Source organism: Phocoena sinus, chromosome 4, assembly GCF_008692025.1.
Source record: "Phocoena sinus isolate mPhoSin1 chromosome 4, mPhoSin1.pri, whole genome shotgun sequence".
Taxonomy (NCBI): domain Eukaryota; kingdom Metazoa; phylum Chordata; class Mammalia; order Artiodactyla; family Phocoenidae; genus Phocoena; species Phocoena sinus.
Window position 1 is genome coordinate 106,407,905 of NC_045766.1, and position 17,849 is coordinate 106,425,753.

The 17,849-nt window shown below is 33.3% G+C and overlaps 1 protein-coding gene across 1 annotated transcript in view; it reads right to left on the bottom strand.

Annotated features, from left to right (window-relative positions):
- CADM2 (cell adhesion molecule 2) overlaps positions 1-17,849 on the bottom strand; it is a 1,092,768-nt gene that overhangs the window by 169,553 nt on the left and 905,366 nt on the right.

Genomic DNA, 17,849 nt, shown 5'->3' on the forward strand with positions numbered 1-17,849 from the left:
GGAATAACACAGTGTCTCTCTAACCAATTGTAAAAGGCATTTGAGGCCCAGCTTCTCCCAACCATAACCTAGCAACAGAAGGTGGCCTAGGTAGACTCATTTTTATCACAGAGCAAATGGGATTCCCACCAAGAACTTTGGGAGAGACTGGGCCACCCCCAAGGGGAATCAATCGGGAGCATCACTGTCATGGAACGCAATCTCTTTTTCCATTAGGCTGGAGACTCCCCTTCCCTACTGAGAGACAATGGTCAATTGGGCAGCACAGGCAGTGGGCCAATCCTTCTATAACAATTACCCAGCCCTTGAAGTGATCTTTGATGAGCTATAGAACCATTTATCCCCCCTAGAGCCATCAGGAGGCCTTGCTTCCTTAGGTGGCACCAGTAGGGATCAGTACAACTCCCAGTGGAAACAGACAACTCAAAGTGACCAAATAGCACCACAAAGGCTCTGAAAATTAAATTGTTGGTGGAACCATAGCCCACAAATGTAAGCCAGGACCTGTGTGCTGAACTTAAATTGAATAGAAGATGTAAATAGTATCCAGAGTCTCCTAACACAATAACCAAAATGTCCAGGATGTGATAAAAAAAAGAATTACTGGTCACACCAAATACCAGGCAAAACATAACTTGAATGAGAAAAAATAATCCACAGATGCTAATACTGAGTTGAAACGGATGTTAGAATTATCTGACAGAGAATTTAAAGAAGCCATCATAAAATTACTTTAACAAGCAATTACTAATTATCTTGAAACAAATACAAAATAGAAAATCTCAGCACTCTAAAGAAGTTATTTAAAAAAAGAACCAAAGGAAAGTACAGAAGTCAAAAATATAACAACCAAAATAAAAACTCACTGGATTGGATAAATAGTACAATGAGACAACAGAGGATAGAATCAGTGAACTTAAGGACAGACCAATACAAGTCACTGGATCTGAACAAGAGAGAGAAAACAGATTGGAAAACCAACCAAAAACACAAAAAATCAGAATCTGTGGGACAATAACAAAATATGCAACATTGGTACCATATAAGTCCCAAAAGAAGAGAAAGAGAGTGAGGCAGAAAGAATTTAAGAAATAATGGTCAAAACTTCACAAATTAGGCAAAAGTAATAAACGTACAAAATCAGGAAGAGGAGCAAAGTCAAACAGGATAAACCCCAAAAGGTCCAAATCAAGATACAGTGAAATTAGGGCTTCCCTGGTGGTGCAGTGGTTGAGAGTCCGCCTGCTGATGCAAGGCACATGGGTTCGTGCCCCGGTCCGGGAAGATCCCACATGCGGCGGAGCGACTGGGCCCGTGAGAGAAAGACATATTACCTATAAGAAAACACCATTTCAAATGACAATATATGACCTCATTTGAAATTATGGAGGTCAGAGGCAGTGGCACATTTTTCAAGTTCTGAAAGAAGAGAACTCTTGATCGTGAATTCTTATCCAGTGAAACCAACGTTCAGGAATCAAGGGGAAATAAATATATTTTTAGAAGGAGGAAAACTAAAAACATGTTTCTCTAGCAGATCCGGCTTAAAGAAAAGTTAAAGTTCTTCAAACAGAAAAGAAGAAATTTTGAATTTGAAGCATCAAGAAGGAAGAACAAGTGAGAGAACAAAAAATATGGATAAATACAATATAGACTACTCTGCTGCATTTTCCTGACTATATGATGGTTAAAACAAACATTATACCATCAACTGATGCAGTGTTCAACATGTTAAGAAGGAATAGTTAAAACAAATAAAAAGTGTCAGGGCAAAAGGACCTAATGGAAGTAAGGTTTCCACACTTTACCAGAAGTGGTAAAAGTAGTAGACTGTGATAAATTGTATATGTATAGCATTTCAATACCTGGAGCAACTACTAAGAAAATATACAAAGTGATACATTCAGAAACTCTATAGATAAATTAAGATGAAATCCTTTTATATAGTGTCTTGAAATAACTAAAATTATAGAGATGGAGAAAAGATTAGTTCCTACCAACGGCGAAGGTTAGTAAGGGGTGGAGGGGGAGTGGGAGTGATATGAGCGTGGTTATAAAACTACAGCATGAAGGATCCTTGTGGTGATAGAACCACTTTGCATCTTGACTGTGATGATGGATACATTAACCTACATATGTAATGAAACAGGATAAAACTAAACACATACACACACACACACACACAAACGAGTACATGTAAAACCGGTGAAACTCAAATAAGATTGGTGGACTATGTCAATGTCTATTTTCTAGCTGTGATATCTTTCCAAGATGTTATTTGGGTAGAGGGTACATGGATTTCTCTGTATTATTTCTCACAACTGGGTATGAATCTATAATAATAACTCAGCTTAAAATATTTTCTGCACATTAGATGGAATGGGGAAATGGTTTTGATATCAAAGCTTGAAACTCATTATATAAATTTGCCACAGAGTAAGAAGGGGATCCCAAGTGTCATATATTCTTAAATTGCCTATACCTTTCCTCTATGCTTTGTGAGAGGAGCAGGAAATTAAAAAATATATTTGGTAAAATTCTAAATTTTCATGATTTTAAATATACTTAAAAAATCATCCTCCCACTTACTCAATAACACATACCTGAATGATTATCGTCCATCTATTACCATTCTTTGTTACCTCTAATTTCATAAGGAGACATACACTTGTGAACATTTTCAAAACTGATTTTTATCAACTATAAAAATTAAGGAAGACTGATTACAATTGTGTTTGCGACTCCACTAGGCTACAGCAGACTTTTTATAAAAATGTCTATTTTGTACGCTATCTCCTACACTCCCTATTATATATGCCTTGTTCAGTTGCTAGAGGAAAAGAGGGGGACACAGATTTGTCATTTCCCCAATAGGACCTCATGCTATACCAACCACTTTTCAAAGGCATGATTTATTTAAAAAAATATTTATAACATATTTCTTGTTTTTTTATAAAAAAGAAGTCTCCAAAAGGGAAAACCTCACATTCCTGCAATGATACTGTGTGGGTAAAATATGTTACTCACCCCCTGTGTTCAATTTCATTTCTTCTAACACAGGTCGCACTGACAGAGAGACAGAGCTTACAATTTTTAGTGAATCTTGGCAAAAGGAATTTAACTCTCTTTTGGTCAGACTATTTTATGGAAACTATATATTATATATATATATATAAACTATATAACTACATAATATCACTGAAGTCAAACTGAATTACTCAAGTGCATACGAATAGAAAGTGTTCATATTTAAACCATTCGTGTGGAGTAAGGCTAAAAGCACTGACTTTGGTATCAGAAGATCTGCTTTAGGCACTTATATTAGGTCAGGTTTCCTGTGGATAATAATTCCTGATTCATTTCCATCTTTGCATTATGAGAACTATGGTATCATGTTATGTGTAAAGTGATTTAAACAAATGTGCAATGATATATTAAAATATTTTAGGTTTCGAATCCAGATGAGAACCTAAATATTTAAAGTCTGAAATGTCTCGATTCAGCTTACCAAATCCTATAATTTTTTGAGTTGTTTTATAATTACTACCAGGTTTGACTAAAAATTAGGCTCTGAAAAGTAGAATACATGTATTTTAATGTAACCTCTGTCATTGGTTAGCCATATCAATAGGTAAGTCACCTATTGTATACCCCAGTCTGCTGAGTGTTAGGCGGAGAGAATAACAATTGAGTGAAAGTATAAGGTATATGATTTAGAGAAATGAAATACATGAATAGATATTCAAAACCTGAAAACATATTCCCAAAAGGGAAGAAAGTGACACAGTTAGCAAAGGGATTATTTATTGTATAAATTTCCTTGATAATTCATTTGCCAAAAAACAAAGAGCTGCCTAAGGAAATTTTTATTGGACTGAACATTTTATTTTATTTTAGTAGCTATAAACATTTTTTATTATAGAGAAGTTAAGTGATTTCAAGATTGGAAGGTGTCCATTGTATTTGGACAGTGTCGGTGAGTTTGGCTATATCATGAGAAGGTTGCTAAGAAGGAACCAGATTGCACTCTTGATGAGAAGAGTAGGAGACAGTCCAGGGTCAGAAGGAAGGGAGGCTATTTTTCTGGAAGGAAGAGACTGAATCATATTTATAGGCTCAAGAGAAAGGGGATCAATAAAGGCATGAAAAATAGAAATGGCATCTCTGGTACAGATATCTTCAGGGCCTGTTCTCCTAGCAGCACCTCCCTACTTCCCCCTCACCAGAGAAATCCCTTTGGACTGAACATTTTAAACAAATCTTACATCCACAGCATTTATCTTTTCAAGTTTGTAAATACTTATGATGTCGTCTGCAGTTCTCTTTATCACAGCATTTTAAGTATGAAAGAAACAAAGGAAACCTTTTAAAGTCCAAAGAGGGGTGAAATGCAACTCAATGGATTCCCTGTGAGCAGGATCCTTGTCTTGCACATCTCAGCACCCTGCATCCTAACTATCTGCACAGCAAGTTTTCAGTGAATGACTATTGAATTGAAACTGAGAGGCAAACTCTGTCTGCATATGATAAGAGCAGAGTGAAAAAGAACTGAATTAGGAAGTCCTCTTTGATACAACCCCCATGGGAGAAAAGCCCCCAAAACAAGAAAAAAAAGTGTCTTGTTTAGATACTGTTGAGCATAAAAGACCTGGAAACATCATGCTGCAAAAAGCTTTTTTAAAAAGTGATCATTCATTGAACAATTATTTGAAATACTGAATGAGTGATCTCTGAAGCTACTGTTCTGTTACCTTATGGTTTCCAAATGAACACAAAAGGTAGTAGAGACTCAGAAATAATCCATACTTTCTACAGAGTAAGTTGCATATATTTATAGTGAACCTAAAAAGAAGAATCGTAATATTGTCGGTTGCAGTGAATTCAATCTTTTAAAAAAGTGCTGTCGTTTGAGCACACAAGAATGTTCATGATTATCTAAATATCTTTTTTTTTTTTTTTTTTTTTTTTTTTTGTGGTACGCAGGCCTCTCACTGTCGTGGCCTCTCCCGTTGAGGAACACAGGCTCCGGACGCGCAGGCTCAGCGGCCACGGCTCACGGGCCCAGCCGCTCCGCGTCATGCGGGATCCTCCCAGACCGGGGCAGGAACCCGCGTTCCCTGCATCGGCAGGCGGACTCTTAACCACTGAGCCACCAGGGAAGCCCATATCTAAATATCTTTAAAAAAAATTAAACCTCAAACATTTCATTGAAAGAAATAGATTTTAAACATTATCCTAGGCATAACTGAAGAGAACAAATGAGTATGTGGAATAAAAGAATGAAAGGTAATTGTTCACACACCATAGAGATTAAAATGAGCTAATGAGTTAAAAGTAGGTTACTCTGAGGCCACACCTCATCAGCTATTAGGTGCCTGCCACCCACTGGTGAGGTGATTTAACAGTTCAAAACACTGAACTCTAGAGAATTTAATCTTAGCTGCAAATAAGAAGCACTGACCAAAGAGTGAGAATTTATTAAATAGTGCTTAACACTGCATAAAAATTATTTTCCCAATATATCATTGGTTCTAAATAGTTCGTCAATCATACAAATGCATATTTGGGATTCATGCTGGGTAAAATAAAAATTCCTAAGACGATTACTTGGAGAATTTTACACACATTTTATACTGATTTCTAACAAAAGTTACTGGCATAGTTAATAAGTTGTAATATTAATTAGTTTTAAACCAAATTAACTTAATAACATTAGTGCTATTGAATTTATCTGACATTATTCATTTAAGAGCCTAATAGCAATTTGTATACACAAAATTGTATACAAATTGTATATACTTGAATTAATAGTTTTCTTTTCTTAAGTGTTGTGATCTTTATAAAGGTGATCACATACTTCTTGCCAGAAACATTTTCAAATATTTCTAAGTTGGTTTCCAGTGAGTAATAATTTATCTCACACTTTAGGGTGCTTAAATAAAGATAAAAAACATATTTCATTATGTAATCATTTTAAGAGACTATTAAAATGCAGCAAATAACAACATCATTGTTTTTGCATTTTTTCTAGTTCACCCATTTGACCTAAAACTTTCCCAAATCAGGATTATATCTCTTTATATTTATATTTATAAATATTTATATTGTCTACAAGGCTTTACACATATCATGATACATGTAGATGCCCATTAAATTTTATTGTATTAAATTTAATATGTGGGTCATCAGTTTTTTATATATAATAATAGTCCTATAACTGTACATATTAACATCATTTAGAAAATTCCATATATTAAGTGAATATTATATGCTGAATGATTTTTATTATTATAATTCACTATATTTTACAGACAAGTACTAAAGGAAAAACCTATATCAAGATGATAGAAGTCATTTCAAGTGTCATCCTGGCTACTTAAATTCTCAATGTCAGCATGTTTCCAAGAGCATACCATTCTACACTCACAGGCTTTAGCTGAAGCAATCACTGCACATATTTAGAAGTTTTTATAAACATATTACTTTCCAACCAGTAAGTTCCATCTTGTAAGTTTAACATCACTGGTGTGATGGAATTAAAAGAACAATAGGTATGTCAGTCTTCATTCTCCTTGTTCTCCTGCGCAAGTCCCATCCAGGTGTTCCCACTTGATTCTTACAGGGAGTTTAGATATGTCAGTACAATAAGCCAAGTTCTGCCTAGAGAAAGATATATCGAAGAATGCTGTATATGGACTTTGATTCAATAACAAGTTTCAGTGTTGTTTGCTGACTAATAATATAATCCTTCTCATGATTCTGACTTTGTTGTTTTAAGGTTGCCCAGACCAGCACTTCTTTGTTTCCCAACTTCTGCAAACAGGCTTGTTTTCTCTCCGAATGCTATCCACGTAGACCTGTGCTAACTGCCTACTCTGCTTTGCCCCTACTGATTTCTCTAGAACTGATCACTAACCAAAGTGACTCAGGCAATCTGCTAACCTTGTTTTATCAGCTGAAATACTTACTATCCTCACCGGTAAAAACTAGGAAGAGGAATTAAAGCTTCAGTGAGGTCAACTTTGTTTTGGTGTACCAGAATATTGTTTTGCTAATTAAATCTGTATCCTAATAAATCAGAGAGGAAAAATAAGTCAAATAAGCTCTAATAAAGCTTCAAATGGGCCGCAGATTCAGGGCTTAACTCTTGTCAGACCTCACAATTAGTATATTGACACGTATGATGTCAAATATGCCTCTAGACATTGTAAAACAGGCAAGATAAAGAAGGAAATCGAGCCATTCTAACTCTTATTATAAGAGTGTTATTTTGTTAACAGCCCAAATGTTTTATTTGTGTAAATAGTATAATCATATGCTGATTACATTCAGTATATGTTATTTGTAATAGTGCTATGGACTGCCAGAAATAAAGGAGTTAAAACATACAGACAAAATAAAATAAGCTAGTGAACCTTTTCTGTTTTGTTCTTTTACAGTCATACAACACAAAACAATCTAAATCAATCTTCTGGAAAATTGGTAAAAACAACCATTGCTCCAGAGCTGATATTTGGTATACCAAGTTTCAGCTGGGACTGAATTTTTACTAAAACCATAGTAAATGGAGTTTTAGAATAGAAATTCGAACAGAACCCAAGCAATAAATCTGGAAACTGTGTCACTATTTGAAGGAAGTTTTTCCAGTGGTAGAATTTCAATTTTTAAGCCCCAGCTTTTCTTACTTCTAATGTAAAAAAACAAATAGTCATTACTCTCATACCTATATGTGTAATCTGTTATTACGAAACACTTGAAAAAGCAAAATGTTACCATGTCTAAAATGTACCAAAAATTAATAAACTTGGGTATGGAAAATTTATTAATATGTTTGAGGATTGAATATAAACTCCATGGTATTTCTACTCTCCATCTTCTTGTCTTTGTTAAGGCTTTTGCCCCTCTTCCTCAGTGTCCTCCACATGACATGTCCAGAGGGAAACCCTGTTGCTCTTTCACTCTCTATTAAATTCCTAAAGCTCTGAACATAGACTGGATTCTTAATACACCTATATACCTACCCAATTTTCTGTTTTGTAAGGTAACATTTAAACTGTGTGTCATGTAACATAAGCCTCTAAAGATCAGAAATATGTTCACTTTTCTAGTCTATTTCCCCATCCCTCCTCAAAATGCCTAATAATTTAGAAATACCTGAGCATTTGTTCAAATATGGTGAGTAATCCATACCTCTTTACCTAAAGGCATATATTCCCTCTGCATGTCTCCAGTTCATACTTTTCACTCAAGCTAATTAACATATTGCTTTCTTGGTAAATTCTTTCATACTGTCCACCTCCAGCCACATTCACTCTTTCCTTTAGGTTTCTAGGGCAGGAATGTACATGAAGCTCAATAATAATTTGTTGAGCTAATGAGAGAGTAAAAGTGAACATTATATGGTCCATTGTTTATATACTGATATGTACCATTTATCTTATTATATGGTAATCTCCTGGTGCATCCAGCCATGAATGAGACTAATTCCTACTGCCCACAGACACTAGCAAGGTGCTCTGAATATAATTTCCATCTCTCCATTGGATAAGTGAGTGAATGAGCAAGTGAAAGCTGAAAGCACAGAGAATAAATAAAATGGCAGGTGCACCTGGTGAATCATTTCATATGATAAGTCAGCAGAATATGCTCTAGAAAGGTGACATATTTTTACATGACAATGACTTTGAAAATTTATGTTCTAATAGATTCCTTGCACCTGATAAATTTTCATTTTGTAAAGTTTGACTTAAAAGGAGTTTGCAGCTTTTGATTTTTAGTTTCTAAATCTTTAGTTTTTTCTCACTTACGTAGTATCAAACTATCATTAATAGAGACCAAAATTTAAAAAATAACATATAATAAATATTTTCACAATTCAAACAAAACATTTTTCTAAGACCCCATTCTAAATATCTTTCTGTATATTGATATAATTTGACTTAAGTAACTGAAACTTAAAATAATCTAAGACAGTTGAGTTGTCATCTTGTACTTTACAGTGGTCTAGGCCTGTAAGTCTTCTAAACTTATGGATTCAGACATTGAAAATTTACTACTTCTCTTTAAGATTGCAAATAGGCTTATCTTATTCCTACTTTCACAATGTCATATGGCAAAAAGAACTCTGTAAAGCCAAAGCAAATACACTTAAATCTTCTTTTGTATCTCTAGATAACTGTCTAGAAATTATTACACCCACTAATTTTACAGTATGGATTTGCTTTCAGATGAAAAGTTGCATTTCAGTTGTTTAAAACACAGGAAGTTTCTTTAACATGTAACAGTAAAGGACTGCTCAAGGTCATTGGTGGAGGACAACTTACACTACAGGAGCATCAATGATATACACTGCCATCTTCATCTTGTGACTGTGAAAGTTTTCTGAGAGAAAGGGAGCCTGGGGAAGCATGTGTACAAAATTTAATGGCAGAGGCCTGGAAGCACACATACCACACACACACCATTCCATGTCCAAGCACATGGCCATACTTCAAGGGAGACTGGTAAATGCAGTCTGGCTGTATGTATAGGAAGGAGAGATATTAGTGAGCAGTTAGTAGTTTCTGCCTTATTACTGTAGGCTTATTTGTACTACTATATCTATATATGCTAATGTTTCTATAAAAAATTAATGTAGATATCCAGGAATGATAAAAAACAACAGATAATATACTTTCTCTAAAATAGTCATAATTCCAGTGTGTTTTGGTACAAAAATTCTACCTAGTTACTAAATTATGAAAAGGAATTACCAATCTATTACTTATGAATGTGTTCTTCTCAACACTGCTTTAGATTCAGCAAAGGAGAAATATCTATAGAAGTAACACTATAGTTACTTTCTATTGACTGTGTCATCCTCTAAGCTATAAGCATGACCCGAGTTTTAGAAAATGGGAGGTGAATTATTGTTCATTATTTACTAAATTATTTTTTTAGAATAAAAAACTATTCAGGATGGTTTATATAAATTATAAATGTATATTAATTAGATACATGTACATGTATATATTTGCCAAATAAAGTATGCAATATTAATTTCAATTCTGATATCAATTTGAAATAAAATTCTGTATATCTTCTTAAATTAACTAATAATACAACACTACTTCAATTATAAAAAGAAAACTCTACAGGTCTCTATATAATAATGGAATCAACTAAAATGTGAACTCCTCATTTGATAATTCCAAATAAACTTTCATGAAGATAACTACTGGCAAAGGAAAACTCTGCTAACATACACTCTCACACCACACATACCTCACCCATATATTATCATTATATACTAATTTCATCTCTTTGCCAATCCATATACTACATTTTGATAAAGACTAAGGCAGTTCCAAATCTGTAAACCATATATGATAAATATATAAATATATATATATATATAGTTAATTCTGGGAATGTTTTCACTAGAAAAGAAAACATTGACTAGACGAAGTGGTTGCTGGCATGTGAAACTGAGATCATATTTATGCTGATCAAATCACTGAAGGTTAGAAGCTAGTGAGAGGTTGATTTGGGTTTAATATAGAGATTGTCTTTCTATTTATTGAGCTCTTCGCAATTGTAGTGAGCAAACTTACGAGATAAGTTTGTCAAAAAAGTTGTTTAATTAATGGCTACCTGGTCTCCTGCCAGGAGTGTTTAAATGTCTTTCATTGCAGGAGAATGTTCTAAGTGACTTTTGAAGTCTCTTGTAATGATTTCAGGAATCTACTTTTGAAATTTACTTAAGAGTAACAGTTACTACTTTCAATCATAAATTGAATTCATAAATTTATTCAATCACAAATAAGTCCTGATTTTAGTGACCAGGAATCACTAACTCAATGATATATTATACTCAATGTATGGTTTTATCTATTAAAAAAACTTCAGTAGATTTTTAAGTTGTCTTCAGTGAGAGAGATAAATATATATATATATATATTTTTTTTGTATGTCTGTGTATATATATATATATAAAACTCTAATATATAAAATACTTTACATCAGATGATTCCTTTTCCCACAATATCATCTTGCCTGGATAAAAATTAGAGGCATTTCATTCTTATTATTAGTGTATCACTCTGTACAAAAAATATGTTGAGGAGAAAAAAAATATACCATCTGTCAGATGACATAAGGACATAATAGAAACTTAGCTTATGAAATTCAGACCTAAAGTGCCAAAAGATTCACTTTGTATATGAAGCATTTGAAAAATATCAAATAAATATATCATTTATAGTAGTAACACATCAATCAAACAAGTTCTGCAAATAATGTAGCAAAGTCCAATTTTATAACTTTAGTCTTTAGAATTCTTTTCACAACTCAAAGTTTAAATAATCTATAAACATACAACATCGACTATGATTTATTACTAATAACAAATGCCCCAATGCTGCTATATGTGCAACTACATTCTAGTTTGGTGAATAAAGACCATGTTTATTAGAAGGCTTATCCTAACATGAATACCACACAATTGCATTTAATGTATTTTATATCTGTTTAACATCTAGTAAGGGTAGTTTTATGAGGGATAATTGTTATTAATCATAATTTAATAACTCTAAAATTCTGATATACATTTTCAAAGATCTTATATAGACAAACATTTTTTCCCTATCTCCCACAAATAAAAGTTTGTGAATATTTTGTTTGCTTTTTCAAAACAGTATTTCCCTAGGTGTTTGTCACATTTCCTTATTTTCCTTGAGAAAATACCTTCAGCATTTGGTACGGTTCACAATTTGATACAGCACACTATTTGCCTGGATTCAGAGAACAAGAAAACGATGTGGTATTTAAACAGTTTCTGTAAGCTCTCATTCTTTCCAGCAACCTACAATATATTGGTCTCCTCATAAAAATATGAAATTCATATTTTACATCCCACCATAAAAACCACCATATGTAGCCATGTGGTATTACTCTCATCGAGCATTTATATCAAAGAGAAGATTAGATGCTATACTATTATGGAAATGCATACACAAAGGTACATTAGGAATGGAAAACACCTGCCTTCATTAAAGAAACTGGCCTTTGGTATTTGTGATCTTTTAACTTTACAAGGTCCCACACCCTGTGAAAGCCGTGCATTGGTATTTGTAAAATAAGAGGAGAAAATGACTCAAGACTATGCTGTGGCATGTTTCTAATAATCCCAAAGTCTCATCTCCTACAGTTTGAAATTTGGTTTAAATTTTCAGTTTTGCCGTCATTTTGTGGACAATATTAGATGAAATAAATTCTATAGTACACAAACTTAAAATCTAGGAACCCGTTAATACATTTAAGAAAATCATTTTTATATTTTGGAAATTCAGGCACAATCACAAAAGACATCAGTATAATACAGATTTCATTAATACTAGTCCATAGATTTCTTTGAAACATGTTTAACATTTTTCATTGCCAATGCACATTTGTTACTGAAAGTTTAACAACTTAACGTTGATCTTGCATCTGTTCAAGTGGCCTCAGTTTCTCTACTTCTTACTATTTTCCCCTTATTGTGGGGAGAAGGGGATTTGTGAATCTTCCAGAAAGTAAATAATGCCTCTGAAAAATCAGCCAATTAATACTGATCATGAATATTGTTTTTAAAATGTCCTCTTATATAAACCAACATTCAGTAGGAATGTAATAAATCTCAGAGTAACAAAAATAAATCACAATTTACTACGTAGAATTAAGGAATGACATCCTACTTTCTAAATTTAAAGCATTGATTTTTCCCTTTTTACATCATATAATTTTATTTTTCTTTACTTCAGTTATCTAAATTGGCTTTTGAAAAGTCTTAATTAATATTAAATTATATGCTAATATTTAGAAGTCTGGCAATGTGTAAAAAATATATGGCACCCAAATTTTGCTTATAACAGATTTTAGCAAAAGGCAGATAAATTCAGTGACTAAAAAATAAAATGCAACATATCTTAATATGTCACTACAACTAAAGTATAACATTTTAGCAATTTTTCATATGTTTACAGTCTACTATAAATAATTTTATATATACACAATTATTTACATTGTATATAAGCTCATATAATTTATATAAATACATACACTTCTAGGGAGACACACTGTATATATAAATAATCATAAAAATAAATAAGGCAATTTAAAATAAAGTATGAAAAAAAATCCATATACAACTAAAATGATTGATGCTGAGAAGCTAGGACACATGAGGAGTGACTGATGAAAGCTAATTTGATAAAAGGCTTTTAGGAGTGAGTATGGCAAGAGATTTTTTGCAGTAATTCACACAAGTAATATTCCAAAACTTACTGAAAAGATGAGAAAAAGTATACGTCAAATTAGACACATCATGTGAAATCTATAATAAAAGAGCACATTGTATTTTACCGCATTAAATATAATGGTTCTGCAGTAACCTTGAACTCCTACTTTGTAGCTGAGTTGAATTGAGATATACTGTGGAGGTGCCTTCTGAAACCCATAGAGAAAGCACAACTGCACACTACTCTTGCTAATTCTCAGGAGGGAGATCCATAGTGTGACATGTACTACTTCAAAGGCTCCTGTACTTCCTGACTCCCCAGCTTTCCTACGAAGCTCTGAGATGTGGACTTACAGCTTTGAGCTTGACTTGGCTTTGGAGACTGAGGCAGCCCAACAACAAGCCTACCCTGTGGAAAAGATCCTGGCTCCCCCTTGGAGAGCTTTCACTGAGATAATGAGGACCATATGAAAGGGAGAAGTGTATAAAACAGCCTTACAATGCAGGAGAGAATAAGAAAAATACGTGTTTTAGAAATAATCTGCTACAAAACTATATTCCTTTACATTCCACAACACACTTACAGCAGCCTTACTATGTGAATACTTTCTGGGATTTCTCTCCTGGACATACCAAAAAGGCCTTCAATTACCAAATAAGTGCTACTTTTTGAATCAACCAGAATTATGTTCCCACTGAGCCCTGAAGATCTTATGTTATAATAAACAGTTAGGCAAAAAAAAAAGCAATATCCTGGCAGCCAAATTGGAAGTGGCAGTGGTACATCAAGGAAGTTCAGAATTCATAAGTAAAATGTAGGCATTAGATGGAAACAGGGAGAGTTTCTATAAATGCACCAGTAGGATTGCAGTGGTACTGAGATCCCAAAAAAATTAGGGCGGTTGAGATCCCATCTAAGATCAACCAGGCTACAGGCGATTAAGCAAGCTAGAGATTGGGGACTGTGTTAGGACATAACATATTTATCTACCATCCAGTTGTAGAATAAGAAGGGAACTGACAGTAATATTTACATGTTGAATGTCATCATGCATTAGATCTGGTAGACTCTCCCTACTAAGAGATGATTGAGGCTAGGATGACTAGTTTTCTACAAAAAAAAAAAAAAAATGTGTTCTCCATTCCATATTTAAATCCAGGAGGTAGTTGCCCAGTGAAGGTGTTGTCTCAGCAACTCCTTATTTTGGATTAAAGCAAAGTGACTAGATTTAGCCAATGAAATGTAGTGAAGCGATATACCTCACTTCATTGCTAAGGGTTTTAAGAAGTTGGTGGAGCTTCTCCACCCTCTCTTCTTCCTTCTCCTGTTTTGAAGTGGGGGCTTCCAAAGCTCTGGGCAATGAAAATGCCATAAAATTGAAGAACCAAGGGTCCCTGAATCCCCATAGAGTGAAAGACCACAGATGCTAAAAACTTTTGTATTGAACACTACTTCAGAGAAAATTAAAATTCTATTGCCTTTAACTCCTGAAATTTGTGAGTTTGTTAATGAAGATTGCATTACTGTAAATAATAAAAATTAGTTAAATGAAAAATAAAATGATTCTAATGAAAAATACTACTGATCAAAAGAAAGGGACACAATGCCAAAGAACTACTATAGGATTTGCTGTAGGAACCAGAAAATATATTAGACAAGTGATTAGAAATCTCAGTAGGCTACAAGAAAACACAAACTCTTTACAAAAGGAAGAAAGATACATAGGGAAAATAATCTGAAATATAATGAAAGGAGGATACAATAAAAATAATGAAGATGAAGACAGATTTAAAATACAAAAGAATTCAAGTCCAAAGTAAAGACAGCAGTCAAAGCCATATAACTATAGTTAAAATGGAAACAATGATGTTAGGTGAACAACTTGAGATCTCTCAGAATGCAGAAGAAAAGGCAGTACAAGCAACAAGAGAAACTATATATGCAGCTTTTTGTTGGGTGTGTGTGCAGAGAGAGAAATTACTAAGAAAAATAATGCACAGACAACCGTATCTACATTAGCAGAGTAATTTCTATGGCTAAAATTAACCTGTGTTTTTATTCTGCAAGTAATTAAATCCCTGAAACAAAAATAGCAATTTCATTGCAACTGTGAGAATGAAAGGTTATAAGGCAAAAATTATATAACCAACAAGTTTGCCTTCCACATGATATTGTAACAGAAAAAAATTATCAGATATGCAAGGTCTCAGAAAAATTCCATCTATTTCCTTTAAGAAAACCATTTGAAAATATTTTACTGCAGAAAGGAAGAAAATCAAGAGAACAAGCTGTCTCTGTTTTTAGGGGAGTACTGACCTAGTCTCTCCATCCTAGTGAAAGTCATTTCAATTTTACCCAAGATTTATGTACAAAAAATAGCCATTATAATAATGAAAATGTATAAATAAACTTAATATCCAATATTAGAAAACAAACTTTTTAAATGAAGTATGAAAAGGCCTTCATATTATAAGCATGCAGACCTTTAACACAGGGAAATGATATAAGCCTAACTGAAAACAGAAGGATGCAAAATTCGGTATTCAGTACAGTATCGATTTCATTATAAAATAGAAAAAGTACCTAATGGAATGTTGGAATTTGGGATGATTTGTTTTCCTGCTTCTTTGCACTTTTATGACTTTTCTCATTTCCATCAACTAAGCATATCTATTTTAAAAACATTAAAACTTTATAAAATACAGAATAAATAGCAAATTCTATTTTGGCACTTTATTATATGGTTATTGAAATTGGTTATTAATTAATTATAGGGCCACTTCATTTATTTAGGCTGCTTTTTAGCAATAAACATACCATAAAATCTCATTGTAAAATGTGGAAGTAAGACAATGTGAAGGTAGATGACAGTCCAGAAAATAGAAAGGAAAAGAAGAAAGAAGTTGGGATAATCTTATTAATGGTATTAAAGTCTTATACTTTCTACTTCACCATTTTTATCACTATTACAGCTCAGATATCCATTTCAGAACAAACACACATTATTCAAAGAAATATCCCATCTCCCATAAAATAAACATAATTTAAAATTTAAAGAAAGTATTTCTTGTTGTAGCACTAAACACTTTCTGGGTTTATGCTAAAAATATTAAAATTCTTTGTTTGATTTACATGTTACACATATGTAGAAATTTATTAGTTTTCTTGTAACACATAATTTTGAAAAATAAAATCCATATATCTTATTTACCTTTCATTTATTTAGGAAATATTTCTTTAAAACAAAACACTTCTATATTCTGGAGGCTTTGGCAGCAGTTAAATGTTCTCATCTGTGGTAGAGGACATTATATTACAGGAAAATATTTCCATAATAAAAGAGTGTATAATAAATAGGTATTTTAAAAATTTATTTATGAGGATTATGAGGAAAACAGTCTTTAAGGCAAATAGAAGAATACACCAAATGTGACAGACTTGAATGATGACATAATACCCTCTTGCCTGTGATGGTGACACAAAACAGCAAAGGACACAAAACCGTCAGTCTTGTTGTTTATCTTCTATCTGAGACTAATAAAAGAAGGAGGTGATTGATGGCACAAAGACACAAACACTGTCTTAGACATACAGTTTTTACCTTTTATACATATATAAAAGTATTGTATTGATGGTTTTAAGGACACCTTACTTTTCTAGCTTCCTAAGATGCTGTCTTTACCTAAAAGAGAAATAAAGGAACTTATAGTTTGATTATATGAAAAGTTATACATTACCCCTCCTAGATATTACCCCTTCTTGATATACTATTTGAACATGTTGTATTTGTGCTCATGTATGTGTGTGTATATATGTTTCTATACATATTTAAATGTTCAGGCAGAGAGACAGTAAGAGTCCTAGAGAAAGAAGGCACAGAGAAATAGAGACAAATTGAGAAAAACAACAACCAAAAATGAACACCTCAGATGTGGATTCTTTTTTTTAATATATATTTCTTCCAAATACAAAATTAATTAACACATTTGTTCAAAACACTGAATATGTATAGAGGAAGTTCCAAAGAAGTAGTAAGTGCCTGTACTGATTTTTAAGAGCTTGCAATTTATTTGGAGGAGATTAAACGTACAGATATAAAATACGTAAGTGATAATTGCAAAGCAAGTGAATGATAATGCAGTGAAAAATTCTTAAATCAGAGCTGGGGAGAGCAAGTAATTAAACAGGAATTTAATGAGTCGAGAAAAATATTTTGGAAACTTCGAACATGGGGTTAGGCCATGCATGGACTAGCAGCTATAAGCAGAGGAGGACAAAGATCAGAGAATTAGCCTCAGCAAAAGGAAGATGGTCTCAGTAAGGGGCGGGAGTGAGGGGGCAGAAAAGGAGCATGTATTTCTACATACATACACATTTGCACACTCCTGGTCCCCTGTTCTCACGGCTCCCTCTGTCTGGGGTGTCCTCCTTCAAAGCTGCCAATTCCAAATCTTATCTTGAAAAACTGTCTCTCTCATATTACTTTGCATAGAAATTATGTTTCCCAACCTCATGGAAATTATGTTTCCCAACCTCATTAAGATGCCCCATTTCTCTGATTTTTTTAAATGTCGTTTTCAATTGTGATTTATC